Source organism: Tursiops truncatus, chromosome 21, assembly GCF_011762595.2.
Source record: "Tursiops truncatus isolate mTurTru1 chromosome 21, mTurTru1.mat.Y, whole genome shotgun sequence".
NCBI lineage: Eukaryota > Metazoa > Chordata > Mammalia > Artiodactyla > Delphinidae > Tursiops > Tursiops truncatus.
The window spans coordinates 7,908,076-7,923,208 of NC_047054.1; positions in this window are offsets into that span (position 1 = coordinate 7,908,076).

Consider the following 15,133-nt stretch of genomic DNA (forward strand, 5'->3'; position numbering starts at 1 on the left):
AGTGGTGAGCATGGTTGTACAGGGCAACACAGGTGATCTTTTTGTTGGAATTGTTCCAGACCTTGACTGTGGTGGTGAATGCATGATGCATTTTTATAGAGCTTAATAAACACACCCATAAATGAGTGCAAGTAAATCTGGGGGAATGTGAATGCGGTCAGGGACCATGTGAATGTCAGCATGCTGGGTGTGATGCTATGTTACAGTTGGCAGAATGTTAGCATTGAGGGAAACGGGGCCAAGTGCAGTAAGACTCTATCTAGCCTTTCTTACAGCTGGTGTGACTCTGCAGTGATCTCAGTGAAGATTTCAATGGCAAACGTTTTTAAGACCAAGCTATGGAGTACTATAAAATGTATACCTTGTTTAAATTATTTTGTCTAAATATAGTTTCATGACTTGAAAATTCACTGAAAAATCATATAAACATTTGTAGATGGCCGTTAAGTTTAGCAATATTTTGCTTAGAGAGCTGTCTAGAAGCTGCATCACTTGTAATTTAATTTAAAACTTTCATGAGTTTGTCTCATAGATACAGAGAACAGACTTCTGTTTACCAGAGGGGAAAGAGGTTAGGGGGTGGGGGAAAGGGGTGAAGGGGTCAGTTGTTTGGTGACAGATGGTAACTAGACTTTGGGGGGTGATCACGTTGCAGAGTATAGACATCGAATTAAATGCTGTACACCTGAAACTATATAATGTTATATACCAATTTTACCTCAACTGAAAAAAAAAGAGAATAGCCACCTTAAAGTAATATCAGAGCCGTAGTCATTCTGTCAAAATCTGTACACACATGGCATGGGGAGGGCTTTTCCCTCTCAGGCATAAAGGAGAAAAATTCCTGAAGTTGGGGAAGGGCATCAAGTTCAGGGGGAAAACTAATGGAGATAGAAGAGAGTGGATTGAGAGAGAATTACCACTTTGGAGAGCCGTTAATAGTGGTTCTCAAATCAGGCTGTCCATCAGAACCACCTTGGGAGTTTTGTAATCACCTGCTTGGAATCAGCCCTTACTGATTAAATCAGAAGCTCTGGCAGGTGGGGAGACTCTGCTCAGAGTTTTTAAAGGTCTCCAGGTGAGTCTAATAAGCCAGGGAGGCGAAGCATGAACTGCTACTACCATGGATATGCGCTAGGGTTCCCCTTAAGTTATGCCCTTGATACTTACAACAACAGATAGTTGTTATTATTTCCAATTACAGATGGAGGAACTGACTCTCAGAGAAGCCATGTGGCTTGTCTGAGGCCACACAACTAGTGATCTGAGGAACCAGGGTGACTCTAACCTGTGTTCCGTCCTCTGTAGACCAACAAAATATCATTGACTTGGATTCAGAGTGTAAACTTGTCCATTGGCCAGAAAGGACCACAGATTCCCTTGTCTAGAGCTAAGAGATATTCAGCCACTTTAGGAGAAAACTGGGACATATGGAAGTCACTTTTTATGTTGAGAATAACATTCCTCCAAACTTAAGACTGGCTATTCTGTCAGCCATTAAGCGTGTTCAATCAATTAATGAAAACCTACCTCCCTGAATATACTTTTGTAAGCCATCCAGTCCAATTTTGTAGCCTCTTGCTTCTGAAAGTCAGCCTGTCAGGGATGGACTTAGTCAAATAAACATACCTCTGAGTGCCAACCAACCAACAAGAGTGTCACCTAGATCATCATCATAGCTCAGGTGATGTCAGTTCCTTACTGCTCTGCAAGTCTGCCAGACCCTGCTCTCCACACTGCCCCAAACCCATGCAAGACCAGCACCCTGCTCTGCTGGGACACACTGGGCCTGACCAGCATAACTCTCCCACCGATGGCATGATTAAGACCCTTTAAATCCGAACGGAGTAACCGTGATTCAGGCATTCAGAGTAGAGCCTGGTGGCCATTGTGAGTGTGGTTTCAGACACATTCCTGCATCAACTGAGAATCTGAATTTTCTGAACCGTATCAGACTCAAGGACACCACCAGCCATTTTCAAAACAATTATCTGCCGGCAGCTTCCAGATACAACCATATGGCCTCAAGGTCTCCCCTTGTAAACATGCAACCATTTCGGACCCCAATCAATCCTGGATCGACAAGCACCCTTCTTGCCCACTCTAATCCTAATTCTTAACAATTTACGCAACTTTTCAATGTTTGCCTGTATAAGCCTCCCCCATTTTGTAGTCCAGTGGAACACAATTCAAGTGCTTCTTGAATTTGTGTTTCCCAAGCTATAATCCTCAGTTTGGCTCGAATAAAACTCTTTTCTATTCCTGTTAAAAAAATAAAACTTTCATGAGTTTGTGAATGAACAGCCTGTTGGAGAACATACAGCAAAATACTTAACATTTGGGCAAAAGGTAGACAAGCCAAGAGGCAAACGTACATTTCTGCAAGCGTAGAAAGAGCACAGCCCACCTCTCTATTAACAGGGAAGAAAGAACCTAAAAAATGAGCCAGACTCAAAGTGATTAAAGTAGCATCCTGTGGAGAACAGGTGATAGAAGCTCCCATTTCCAAAAATAAAATAAATCTGGGGAAAGAACAGCCGTTCTCCAAAGAGAAACTGTTCAGTATCCTTCTCAGAGGGGATCTGATATCACAGCACTCGTGAGCTAGGACTCGACGCCAGGTGAGTCCTGTCAAATACAAACAAATCCAGGCTTAGTACAGAGACACCTCATTGAAGAGGTGTTTGTAGTAGGGAGAACTCTCTGACTCCACCGTCTCAAAGATCTGGTAGAGATGGGCTGCCCTTTCGTAGGGAGGAGTGAACAGGCTAGAAATTCCAGGAGTGGGAGGGCAGCAGGGCCTGTGGAGTGATGAGAATGGTTGTTTTTCCCCTAAGGTTACCAATTCCGGGGAGGTGCCTTCGGGGGGGATGACACTGCTCTGTATGCCGATGCTCGGGGTGAGCCCACGTCCAAGGGTAAATGAAAGATTCCTGGCTACAGGGTGTTGATTCAAGTTAGCAGGCATTTTGTCCAGGTTGGTCGGTGGGGACCAACAGTTCTGCTAATCGTTTATAAGACCAAAAATGGGAGTTTGGAGGGTTGCTGTCTGGCCTTGTCATAGGCCAACACGGGGCCCCTTGAGTTCTATCTGAGTCACATGGGGAAGGCAGTTCTCTGCAGTGAGCCCTGTCCTGAAACGCAAAAGGGTCAGGACTTCCTCATGGGTGCGCAGGGCTCAGGAAAGGTCAGCATCTTGTCTCCAAAGCCTGGTCCTCAGTTTCTGCTAGCTGGGATACTTCCCCACACAGCATCCTGCGTTCAGCGATGGGCTCTGTCTAATGGAAGGAGTAGAGGCAGCAAGGAGGGATTAGAGAACACACACAAAGGAATTACCCAGTGATGACTGAGAGACAGTGAGCTTGAGATGGACATCAAAGCCTAGTACGCATTGCAAGGAGTGGGGAAAGAATTACATGGAAAGAGCGAAAGAATATGGCATATCTGTAAGTATACTGTAAGTGGGCTTTGAGATCAGAGATGCTGCTGTTGAGGGTGGTTTTTTGTTTTTGTTTTTTTTCCACCATGTTGGGCCTCTTATTCTTCCTTGGACATGATGTTTTTATGGTGGTTATAGTATAGACTGAATATTTGCATCCCCCCTCCTCAAATTCAGATATTGAAGCCCATTCCCCCAATGTGAGGGGATTAGGAGGTATGGTCTTTGGGAGGTGATTGTATCAGGAGGGTGGGCCCTTCCCCCCTCCACTATGGAAGGACACAGCCAGCAAGTGGCCCTCTACCAGGAAGGGGGCTCTCACCAGACCCCAAATCTACCAACACCTTGATATTGGACTCCTAGCCTCCAGAACTGTGAGAAATACATTTCCGTTTTCAAGCCAGCCAGTTTATGGTATTTTTGTTATCACAGCCCAAGCAGGCTAAGACAGTGGTGCTATTTCTCTGTATCAGCCATGGGGTCCCCCCCAAAACACACACACACACGCACACACACACACACACACACACACACGCACACACACACACACACACACACCTCCCCAGTGGTACAGACACCAGCATAGATCAACCATAGAAGGCCAAAGTGTGATCTGTGACATTTTACCCGGGGTTTCTCCATGCCCTTGGTAAAAACCAAGGAAAGCAATCCTCAGACTACCTGGTTTGTGCTTTGACAGTGTGATATTCCAGCCGGGAGAACTGCTTCCTAATAAAAGTGATGGAAACTCAGTCACTTTGACATTTAAAGCTAGACCGCACCAAGCTCTAGAAATGTGATAAAGGAAATTCTTGTCCTGGCAGGTAAGAGGGGTTAAATCAACACACTCTAAGGGTCCGAGAGAGAAGCAGCAATTCTCTTTGATGTCTCCTGATGCTGTTCCCTTGCTAAAAGAGCCTGTGTTATTTGCGAAAGTTCTGGTTGTTTCATTTTTCCAACACGAATTGAGCATTTTTTAGGGTGATGAAATATACTTCATTACTAGCTTTATTTCTAAACTGAGGAATATCTTTATATCAGGGTTGAATATTTTGGGGTCAATGGACTGTCTCTTCAGAAAAATGAATGTGCATACATGGAAAAACACTCACGGGCCTTTTGAGTGGTCACCTGAAGGCATAGTGCGTGAACCCAGGTTGATGTCCTTTTCTCTATAATATTTAAAATCTGGAGTTTACTTGCTCATCTGGAAGACTTTCTTAAATGATTAAGATTTTTAATATTCTGAAGGAAGATATTTTATGATGGTATTTATCAGCGTCTTTCTTTCAATGAGCCATTTTTGCAGAACTGTTGTAACGATTTGAAATCTGCGAAAGTTCAAATCTGCCTTTAGGAAAAATCCTAGTCTAGTCACCAACAGACTGACTCGGACTGCGGCTTTGAGCAGGTTGATTCTGCCCTCCAAACCTCATTTCCTTATGTGGAAGATGTCATACCTATAACCAAGGCTACTGTGAGGGCAGCATGGGGTCACGCACACAAATGCAGAGTTCAGGTGCAGGGGATGGTGCCGTGGTAGTCATTATTGGATACGACGCTGGATACAATGCTTACTACATCATAAGACTCAAAAGAGGTTTATTGAGTAAATCTGGGAATGTATCTCTCTCGTAATTTTCTTACCTGTAGAATGGAGGGGGTTATACTATTTGATGTCTAGTGATCCCTTCTTATTAGATTTCTTTCTCATTTAAGATAGTAACAGTTTATAGCATTTTACTGTTTATAAACAGGTTTAAATCTATAATCTCCTTGGCTGTCACGATCATGGTCACGTCAGTCACGTTAATCCACACCTCAGTGTTTGCAGTGACAAAGGAATATGAACAATTTCCAAATCTCTTTATTAATACAGTTGGACCAAATCAGTAATAATAACGAATTTTAAACAGACCTTTTAAATTTCAACAATGCTTTCCCGTATGGTATTTATTACAGTCTCAAAGTCACATGGGGGGGTGGGTCAAATAGGTGTTACTGGCATAGTTATTATCAGGCTAAAAGAATTCAGACTGAGTAGTATTATGACTGTCCCGAATCCTCACAGCTGACCAGCAGGGACCAGGGACTTGGGCCCAGGCCTCCTCTCTCCACATTCACTTCCTTCCGCTCTCCCCTCCCCTGACACCAGCTCTTCCCAACGGCAGGCTCAGCCCAGTTCCTTCCTCCAAAGTCTCTGTTCAGACAGAAGCCCAAGTGCCCGCTCAGCTGCTGGAGTATTTCCTCAGCCTGACCTACCCTCTTTCCCCACCTGAATTTCTGAAAAACAACACTCAGGAGAGCATCTTCCTAATAGATGCAGCCTGCAAAGGATTCTTCCCTCCACTAACAAAGAAACAGTTGGGCATTTGTAACTCAGAGTCCTGAGAAAATGAGTAGGTGTGTGTGGTGTCTCTGTCTGTGTGTCCATTTATATTTCCTCCCTGAATCTACCCCATAAGAATTAGGCCCTGATACCTAGTATGAGATAGTCACACAAATGGTCACACCTGTCCTGACTTAAGATGGACTCTTGAAATTTGAAGCGAATTGGGTAGTATAGTCAGTTTCACAACATTGATTCTTCCAATCCAAGAACATGGTATATCTCTCCATCTGTTGGTATTATCTTTAATTTCTTTCATCAGTGTCTTATAGTTTTCTGCATACAGGTCTTTTGTCTCCCTAGATAGGTTTATTCCTAGGTATTTTATTCTTTCTGTTGCAAGGGTAAACGGGAGTATTTCCTTAATTTCTCTTTCAGATTTTTCATCATTAGTGTATAGGAATGCAAGAGATTTCTGTGCATTAATTTTGTATCCTGCAACTTTACCAAGTTCATTGATTAGCTCTAGTACTTTTCTGGTGGCATCTTTAGGATTCTCTATGTATAGTATCATGTCATCTGCAAACAGTGACAGCTTTACTTCTACTTTTCCAATTTGTATTCCTTTTATTTCTTTTTCTTCTCTGATGGCTGTGGCTAGGACTTCCAAAACTATGTTGAATAATATTGGTGAAAGTGGACATCCTTGTCTTATTCCTGATCTTAGAGGAAATGCTTTCAGTTTTTCACCATTAGGAATGATGTTGGCTGTGGGTTTGTCATATATGCCTTTATTATGTTGAGGTAGGTTCCCTCTATGCCCACTTTCTGGAGAGTTTTTATCATAAATGAGTGTTGAATTTTGTCAAAAGCTTTTTCTGCATCTATTGAGATGATCATATGGTTTTTCTCCTTCAATTTGTTAATATGATGTATCACATTGATTGATTTGTGTATATTGAAGAATCCTTGCATCCCGGGGATAAATCCCACTTGATCATGGTGTATGATCCTTTTAATGTGTTGTTGGATTCTGCTTGCTAGTATTTTGTTGAGGATTTTTGCATCTATATTCGTCAGTGATATTGGTCTGTAATTTTCTATTTTTGTAGTATCTTTGTCTGGTTTTGGTATCAGGGTGATGGTGGCCTCATAGAATGAGTTTTGGAGTGTTCCTTCCTCCTCAATTTTTTAGAAGAGTTTGAGAAAGATGGCTGTTAAGTTTTCTCTAAATGTTTGATAGAATTCACCTGTTAAGCCATCTGGTCCTGGACCTTTGTTTGTTGGAAGATTTTTAATCACAGTTTCAATTTCATTACTTGTGATTGGTCTGTTCATATTTTCTATTTCTTCCTGGTTCAGTCTGGGAAGGTTATACCTTTGTAAGAATTTGTCCATTTCTTCCAGGTTGTCCATTTTATTGGCATAGAGTTGCTTGTAGTAGTCTCTTAGGATGCTTTGTATTTCTGTGGTGTCTGTGGTAACTTCTTCTTTTTCATTTCTAATTTTATTGATTTGAGTCCTCTCCCTCTTTTTCTTGATGAGTCTGGCTAATGGGTTATCAATTTTGTTTATCTTCTCAAAGAACCAGCTTTTAGGTTTATTGATCTTTGCTATTGTTTTCTTTGTTTCTGTTTCATTTATTTCTGCTCTGATCTTTATGATTTCTTTCCTTCTGCTAACTTTGGGTTTTGTTTTTCTTCTTTCTCTAGTTCCTTTAGGTGTAACGCTAGATTGTTTTATTGAGATTTTTCTTGTTTTATTGAGATTTTTCTTGTTTCTTGAGGTAGGTTTGTATAGCTATAAACTTCCCTCTTAGAACTGCTTTTGCTACATCCTATTGATTTTGGATCATCGTGTTTTCATTGTCATTTGTCTCTAGGTATTTTTTGATTTCCTCTTTGATCTCTTTGATCCTCTTTGATTTCCTCTTTGATCTCTTGGTTATTTAGTAATGTATTATTTAGCCTCCATGTGTTTGTGTCTTTTACGTTTTTTCCCCTGTAATTTCTCATCTCATAGTGTTGTGGTCAGAAAGGATGCTTGATATGATTTCAGTTTTCCTAAATTTACTGGGGCTTGATTTGTGACCCATGATGTGATGTATCCTGGAGAATGTTCTGTGTGCACTTGAGAAGAAAGTGTAATCTGCTCTTTTTGGATGGAATATCCTATAAACATCAATTAAATCTATCTGGCCTATTGTGTCATTTAAAGCTTCTGTTTCCTTATTATCTTCGTTTTGGATGATCTGTCCATTGGTCTAAGTGAGGTATTAAAGTCTCCCACTATTATGTTACTGTCGATTTCCTCTTTTATAGCTGTTAGCAGTTGCCTTATGTATTGAGGTGCTCCTATGTTGGGTGCATATATATTTATAATTGTTATATCTTCTTGGATTGATCCCTTGATCATGATGTAGTATCCTTCCTTGTCTCTTGTAACATTCTTTATTTTAAAGTCTATTTTATCTGATATGAGTATTGCTACTGCAGCTTTCTTTTGATTTCCATTTTCATGGAATATCTTTTTCCATTCCCTCACCTTCAGTCTGTATGTGTCCCTGGGTCTGAAGTGGGTATCTTGTAGACAGCGTGTATATGGATCTTGTTTTTGTATCCATTCAGCGAGCCTGTATCTTTTGGTTGGAGCATTTAATCCATTCATGTTTAAGGTAATTATCGATATGTATGTTCCTATTACCATTTTCTTAATTGTTTTGGGTTTGTTATTGTAGGTCTTTTCCTTCTCTTGTGTTTCCTGCCTAGAGAAGTTCCTTTAGCATTTGTTGTAAAGCTGGTTTGGTGGTGCTGAATTCTCTTAGCTTTTGCTTGTCTGTAAACCTTTTGATTTCTCCACCGAATCTGAATGAGATCCTTGCTGGGTAGAGTAATCTTGGTTGTGGTTTCTTCCCTTTCATCACTTTAAAAATGTCATGCCACTCCCATCTGGCTTGTAGAGTTTCTGCTGAGAAATCAACTGTTAACCTTATGGGAGTTCCCTTGTATGTTATTTGTCATTTTTCTCCTGCTGCTTTCAATAGTTTTTCTTTGTCTTTAATTTTTGCCAGTTCGATTACTGTGTGTCTCGGTGTGTTTCTCCTTGGGTTTATCCTGTATGGGACTCTCTGTGCTTCCTGGACTTGGGTGGCTATTTCCTTTCCCATGTTAGGGAAGTTTTCGACTATAATGTCTTCACATATTTTCTCGGGTCCTTTCTCTCTCTCTTCTCCTTCTGGGACCCCTATAATGCAAATGTTATTGTGATTAATGTTGTCCCAGAGGTCACTTAGGCTGTCTTCATTTCTTCTCATTCTTTTTTCTTTATTCTGTTCCGCAGCAGTGAATTCCACCATTCTGTCTTCCAGGTCATTTATCCATTCTTCTGCCTCACTTATTCTGCTATTGATTCCTTCTAGTGTAGTTTTCATTTCAGTTATTGTATTGTTCATCTCTGTTTGTTTGTTCCTTAATTCTTCTAGGTCTTTGTTAAACATTTCTTGCATCTTCTTGATCTTTGCCTCCATTCTTTTTCCGAGGTGCTGGATCATCTTCATTGTCATTTTCTGAATTCTTTTTCTGAAAGGTTGCCTATCTCCACTTCATTTAGTTGTTTTTCTGGGGTTTTATCTTGTTCCTTCATCTGGTACATAATCCTCTGCCTTTTCATCTTGTCTATCTTTCTGTGAATGTGGTTTTTGTTCCACAGGCTGCAGGATTGTAGTTCTTCTTGCTTCTGCTGTCTGCTCTCTCTGAGTGCATTATTGACAAAGTCTGGGGTCTGCCAAGGTGGGTTGCTGCAGCGTCCCAGAGATGGTGGTGGCAGTGATGTCATGGGCAGGCCACTCTGATTCCCATTCACTTACCATATCACATTTCACATTTTAACACCTTCCCTCTGACCTAGCACAATCTGGGTGACCCTCCTTATAATCAAATGGCCCAGAGTCAGCAAATACAAACTTATATTAGGATGAGCAAACCAGGGTTCATGCTCAAAATTTTTTAAAAAGTCTTCCAACAAAATATAAATTTGTTTGAGAATTCTTTATGTGTATGTGTGTATATATATATATATCCCTCCAAGCCTACTCGTGTATTTTTGTCCTCATCTGCAATGCTCTTCATCCTTTAAGCCTATATGTGATTTTCGTCTCTCCTTCGGGGTCACTCAAGACCTCGGCATATCAGAGAATCTTCAGTAGCAGCCCTGGGGGCAACAAGTTGTCATGAAACAAACCTGGACCTTATCCTTGAGTTCCATCCTGTCTCTCGTAGTTACTTCTGTGACCCAGGACATGCTAATTCATCTTTCAGAACCTGTGTGTCTGTGTGATCACATACTTGGCAAATAGTAGGCACCTCTCTCTCCTAACTGGGCACAAAGGGGCCTTGCCTCATACCTGTGTGCCTGCATGTGTCAGAAGCTCCACGTAAGTTATGTTACTGCTATTTCTGTTAATATTGCCAGCAGTCTCCTCCTGTTTGGGGTCTGACTGCAGCACTGCTCCCCATTTAAAAGCGGTTACACAAGAATTGACTGTTTTGCAGTCATCCCAAGGACGATGACTATTGCTTTTTAAAGAAGCTTTTCCAAAGGAAAGATTTTGTATCTACAGTTTCAGGAAATATTTTAGACGATCTTATTTCAATCAATAAGAAAGAAAGGACAATCCTTCAGGGAAGAGACTATCAAGCTATATTTAAACTCAAAGGCAAAGCTAAAAAGAATAGAGAGGAAGGGAGATAACATTGCATTTTTTTCCCAAATTCCAATTTAGTATTTTCTGTATAGGGTCTCAGTCACACCTCACAGCAGTCTTACGAGTCAAAAAATTGATACTCTTTTAGGTACTGGGCAATTGGTGCATTTGGGTAAATACACAAGGCCACACAGCTAGGGAATGGGAGAATTAAGACATTACCTTGGGTTTGTGAGAATCCATGTTTTCCCCACACCAAGAATTTCTCCACACACAGAGTGTGACAAGAGCAGACTGGCAGATGGCCAGACGGGAGAAACAGGTAACCAACTATGGCAGTCTGATCCAACCTTGACCTTGGGATGCCCTCCAGGGCATGTTTCTTTGCCTTTACTCTTGTACTTTGCCCAATGTACTGTTCTCTGAGGGATCTTGCTTTCTCAATAAAAGGTCACATTGTCAGTACATTACAGGAGTTGATGGTCACAACTCAAAACTACTAGGAGTATCTTCAACTCATAGGGTGTCTGGAACATCGAAAGCCCTCCAAGACCCAAAGGACAAGAATCTATTCATGTTATTTCAGACATACTGATGGGGCAAAGAGATCTGGAGACTTGACATGTATGATATATAGGTGATCCCATAATTTGCCCATCATTAAGTTTAGTTGAGAGAGAAACAGGCAAGGAAGGGAGGAAAGAATCCATTGGTAGTTGGAGAAAACAAGATGCACAGATTTCTGAGCTGTCTGTCTCTCCTACCTGAGAAGTCCACGCAGCCCTTCCTGTCTCCCCAGCCCCCGATCCTCTACACACCAGACTGAGATCCCTCTGCTGAATTAGACTGTTCACAACGTCTTTGATGGGGAAGAGGAAGAAGACCACGCAAAGGTCATGTGTGTTCTGGCACCTTTACCCTCATCCTAGGACCCTTTCTTTAACACGTGAAATCTGGCAGAATGAAGAGGGGATGGTAAACCAACACCATGTCTACCATCACAGTGACAGAATGACAAGCCACCAGTGTCCACATGCCCATCTCAGGTGGAATTATGTCTCTTCTCCATGTGGTTTCCAACGGAGACAAGGAAACCAGTTGTATGTTTTCTCAGTATAAGGAAATTATCAAGTGGGATCAAGGCAGCACCATTAAGATGGAATGGACACCACACGTGGATGATGTCACCGCCTCCTCTGCTATCTGAATCTAAGACAACTGTGGGCTAAAGGATGACTTTTGGTTTTGTGATCCCTGGGCAGTTCACTGACTTTCTGTGAAGAAAATATAAAAAAATCAGAATAGTTTCAGTTTACAGATTGTAATAGGGAAGAACCTTTTGTATTCTATTACAAGTTAATCACTAAAGGGATGTTGCCTGTAAGCTTAAGTTATACGTACTGGCCCGTCTCTGGGAACCCTGCTTTCCAGGTTATGAGCGTTTAGCTAAAATACCTTTGTTTAGCTCCCAGGAAACATCCTGACCAGGCCCACATGTGGATGACTGCAGGGAAGAAGAAATGAACACATCCCCTCCGGAGGCTGACGGGAACCAGGAAGTGCTGACTTTACTCCTGCCCCTTTTAGTATAAAAGGAACCAGAAATCAGCTCAGGCAAGATGGTTCTTTGGGACGCGAGTCCACCATCTTCTCCGTCTGCCGGCTTTGTGGATAAAGTCGCCATTCCTGGCCCCAGCAACTCCTCTCTCGATTATTGGCCTGTGTGCAGCAAGCAGTATGAGCTTGGACTCTCTAATGAGATGAGGACAAATGCAATGATTTATGTCAAAAGTCGCTGTAGAAATGGTGTGTGTCTGCGTGTGTGAGGTGGTGGGGGTGTGTGTGTGGCAGGGGTGTTTATTTATTGTGTCCAGAACAACTCATTGAACCTAAACAGAGACATATAAACACATGTCACCTTAGAGTCAACTGAAGAACAGGAAAGTACTGAATGTGAGGCATATAAGAAAGGAAGGAACCAGAGAACTTTAGAAGTAGCATAATACACATTAGCCGGGACTCTGTGTTTTGCAGGTAAGAAAGCAGTCTCGGAAGTGAAGTGGCTCTTCCGAAAGCATCAAGCTTGAGACACTTTTGACCTTAGTTTGTCCAGAAAGTTAGTTCCATTGGAGAATGGTTACCACTGGAAGTCCTGAGAAAAAGCCATGGATCGATCTCATGTTCTTGTGGTCACTGAAGCTAGATAAGCATTTCTTTGTGTTTTTATGATAATATTTAGCCTGGAGGTACATTTGAGTCTCTCCTCATGGATCTAATGCCTCAGTATTAGATGGAAGCTGATGGCTATTAAAAGCATCTCTGCCCCAGGTTTGCTCTAGTGCAAGAGGGAATCATTGTCAATGAACATTCATAACGTCACTTCACCTGGTTCCGGACCAAGTTTTCCCAGCTTGCTGGTGTTGTACAAGCCTTGGGCAAGAGCCAGGTGTGAGGCAGGCAGCCTTTCGAGTGGATCTTAAAAGTCATAGTCAATAAAACCTGGGGCTTCCCCCACGTGGAATCCTGCTGGGTTCACCTTGCGACAACCTGGGAGAGGTTGACTGAAAGTGTTTCTTTTTTCCTACCAAAATCCAGTTTGCCACTCCTAAAATATGGATCCGAACAGATGGGGAAGCCTGTCTCTAGCTGGGTGTCTTCTCTCCCCCTTCAGAGACTGAAGGGATAGAAAAGGGAATCATATTTTTGAGAATTTGTTATACATCAGCCACTGTGCCTATATTGTTGCTTCTTCTAAGTCTATTGGGTAAATAGCATTTTCCATATTTTCAGATGAGCAAACTTATACGTAAGTTAGGGTTTTTTAGGGAAAAAGTTCCCTTGCTCAGAGAGCAGCAGATATAGGATTCAAAGCCAGTCCTTTTGACCCAAAGTCAACCCCCGTACCAGTGGTTCTCTAAGAATGTTCTTGGCATGCACGCATCATCTAAAAACTTGGTGGGAAGGTAAATTCTTGGGCCCCATCGCAGACAGGCTGCATCACAAGCTCTGGGTTTGGGCGTCAGCACTGTGCACCCCAGCAAGCCTTCCATGTCACTCCCATACACAATGAAGACTGCAGTCTGCACCCCTTTCACTTAGCTACCCATTTGTGAAAGGAGACATTGGCCAATTTTCTCCTTCCCAGCACGGTTCCCCTCCAGACTCAGATTTATTTGACACTTGTTAATTTCCTGCATCCTAATGCTTCTCCTCTGCCTTCAAAGAAGTCATTAACAGAAGGGGGAGTACTCCCTGTGTGTGCGCTCCCCGTGTGTGTGCGCTCCCCGTGTGTGTGTGTGTGCTCCCCGTGTGTGTGTGTGTGCTCCCCGGGTGTGTGTGCGCACACGCACACACAGTTAAAGGTGTTACTTTATTAGAAAAACAGGGAAAAGTGTTCAGCTTATTTATTTTATTTATTTAATGTTCCAAATGTGATGGGTTTATTTTATTTTACTCTGATTCAAAACCAAAGATTCCACTACTGCACAGAAACCAATATATTACAAGGTCATGAAAAAGTGTTTTGGGACATGCAGGATGTGATGGACAACTGGAGGGTCGGGTCGGGTCATCTCCTTTGTAACATGACACTACACCTTCGCTGAGCAACACGTTGAAAATAACACTGCGGAACTGAACTGAAATGTGGCACGAACATGACAACTTCCGGGCATGCCTTCAAGCACACCTCCCTTAGGCTGGACTCAATATCTAGGCTTCAGTGTGGGGAGGATTAGGATTCTTTGGAAGAAGAAAAGGTTCACACCTTTGAAATTTCACAGAAGAATTTTAAGGCCAAAACATAGTGGGTTCATTTCTCTTCACCTCCAGGGACAAAGCTGATGATTTATTCAAAACCACATTAAGCTTCTAGCTCATATCCCAGCCCGACCTTGTGCCCTCCTGCACTGAAGTTCTTTCCATAGATGAGAGCTGACAGGGTCAGTTTCACTCCTGGTCGAAGGGTCTGAGTGTAATCCAGTCCAATCAGCCTGGCATTATTCACTTTAGCAGATAGAGAAGTTCTACAATCCAGCTTGTACTTAGCAGAGATGCCGAAACAGGTGTTGTTCCTGCCAGCCGTCCACGCGAGGTTTATTGATGTTTCGGTCTTCTTGTTCACCTTCTGGTAGATCGCCCCTCCAGATTCAGTGCTATCGCTCACGTGAGTGTGCAGCTGGAAGTCTGCAGGCTTGTAACCCAGGGCGAAATTATTCTGTGACAGTTTGGATTTGGCTGTGTCAAAACTCGTCTGATAGCCAGCAAACCATGGCCAACACAGCCCAGCCATAGATGGTTGGTCCAGAAAAATCTGTCAACAAAGGATATGGATTTGGTATGGTTAAAATAGATCTGAGAAGCAAGTTACATGGTGGAGTGGAATTTTCTACTTCTGGTCATGCTTACAGTGATACAGGGAAAGTATCAGGCAACCTAGAGACCAAATACAAGATTTGTAACTATGGACTGACCTTCACCCAAAAGTGGGACACGGACAATACTCTTGGGACAGAAATCTCTTTGGAGAATAAGTTGGCTGAAGGGTTGAAACTGACTCTTAATACCATATTTGTACCGAACACAGGAAAGAAGAGTGGGAAATTAAAGGCCTCCTATAAACGGCATTGTTTCAGTCTTGGCAGTAATGTTGATATAGATTTTT